This window comes from Rhagoletis pomonella, unplaced genomic scaffold, assembly GCF_013731165.1.
Source record: "Rhagoletis pomonella isolate Grant_MI unplaced genomic scaffold, Rhpom_1.0 Rhpom_scaffold_00006, whole genome shotgun sequence".
Taxonomy (NCBI): Eukaryota; Metazoa; Arthropoda; class Insecta; order Diptera; family Tephritidae; genus Rhagoletis; species Rhagoletis pomonella.
Genome location: NW_023458560.1, coordinates 47,896,646 through 47,898,677, shown reverse-complemented (window position 1 = coordinate 47,898,677; position 2,032 = coordinate 47,896,646). Strand labels below are relative to the sequence as shown.

The following is a 2,032-nucleotide window of genomic DNA, read 5'->3' as shown; positions in this document are numbered from 1 at the left end:
CAAAAAGTGAAATGAAGGGCGGGGGGCCCATAAAAAATCATTATTCTTAAAAAAGGCAAAATAAACAATTAGGTATTATTACTGAAAGTCTGCTGAAGAGAAACATAGTTTTCTGCATGATAAAAACATAGCAAGGTATAACCGTTCTCTCAATTTGTCGGCCATGATTTTTTTTTGAAGTTTGCCCACATTTTAAAATCATATAAAAGTGAAAACAAAAAATTGAAATTGTTCGAAATTGTTGTTGCTTGAGATTGAAAATGAAAATGTGTGTGTGAGTTTGTGAGTAAATTTAAAAATTAAATTGTTTGGAAACGTCAAGAATTTTAAAAGTGACTCTCAGCGGTTCTACCTTACTATATTTTTATCATGGTTTTCTGTTCGAAAAATATTGATTTTCAAGAATTTTTATACCATTTCTACGAAAAATTATTTTTTTTTGCCTCATAAAATAAATGGAAAATTTTTAGCGCTTTGAGCGACCTCAAAATATTTTTTGATATCAAAATAAAAAGAGAGTATATTCTTGGTATAGAACAATCCTAGGGGGTGAGAGTATTAAAATTCAGACTTAAATTTTTGAACCACCCTAATATGAGCTCATCATTAGTATTCGTGTACATTAGCTATAAATGTATCGATATACATACTATATACTTACAAACATACTACATACATATATTATATTAATTCTGAGGGAATAGCGATCTAGTAGTTTTTGTGGTCAGTGACTGCGACGACAACGGCGACAACGCACCCCGAATGCACGCGGCGCGAGAAAAAGGTTCGACTTTTAACTTGCTTGGTTTCCCGATACGTATACGTAACGTACCGGTAATACGCACATAGTGTAATACGTGAATGATTTCAGTGAAATATTCGTTAAAAAAAGATACCGCTCTTAAAAATCTGAAAAAGAACCTCTCCGAAGAGCGCGTTTAAAAATCAGTGAAAGTGAAAAAAGAAATCAATAACTTAATGATAATTAAATGAGAACACACAGCCATGCATATTAGCGGCAACAACAATAGCAACAAAGCAATGCTATTGATTTATTTTCTGCTGGCCACTTTAGCTGGGCAAATACCAACAATTTCCAGCCGTCGTATACTCGGTATATTTCCACACTTTGGCTATAGTCACTTCAAGGTCTTCTATCCGCTGTTGCTGAGCATGGTCACCATATCACTGTGGTGACCCATATCAAGGCATCGAATGACACTAAACCTTCGAACTATGAAGAATTGCTGCTGGGTGGACATCCCACTGGGAATTTTGTTACCTTTAATCAAGTACTAAGACGACGTCCACTGCACTATCTCCTGCTCGAGGCGGAATTATTGCATAGTGAAGGACAAAAATCTTGTAAGGAATTCTATGAGAGCGGTCATGTCGAAACGATCTTAAAATTGCACGAGCAGCAGCCATTCGATTTGGTCATTACAGAGTTCTTCAATACCGATTGCCAGTTGGGCATTCCATATTTATTGCAAGTACCGGTGGTGTGCTTGAGCAGCTGCCTGTTGATGCCCTACTACTGAATTTCGTACAAATGAAGTTCATTAAGAACCTCTATCGGTAAGCGATCGGCGAGAGTTAATACTCAGATGTATATATGTAGGTACTGACGGTCAAGCTTTCAAATGGGTAGATATATTTATTAAGCTTATAGCCCTATTCCCACGCCAATGACAAAATCTTCGAATGACTGCGCCGAAAACTCGGTAGTCGGCAGGCTATAGCAATTACAATGGCAGTTGCATTCATTAGAGCATTTAAGAACAAGTTTTTGCGGCATAGTATTAGGCGCAATAGTTAAGACAGTTGTCATGCGATAAGCGTTGTCATTTGTGAGGGAATAGAGCTGTTGGAATGGATCCTCTGCAAGTTTTCCAAACTAGTGTCAATTAGTTTTTAAGTTACTTATTTTTCGATAGCGTTGAATACTATTTTCCCAAAACCCCAGTTGAATCCAAAGGTTGATAATGATAGAGAAAGGTCATCTGCCAGTAGCGGTCTCTCATAACATAAC

At 36.8% G+C, this 2,032-nt stretch overlaps 1 pseudogene; it reads left to right on the top strand.

Moving 5' to 3' along the window:
* Positions 1-720: 720 nt before the first annotated feature.
* On the top strand, positions 721-1,818 carry LOC118740874 (annotated as a pseudogene).
* Positions 1,819-2,032: the final 214 nt, after the last annotated feature.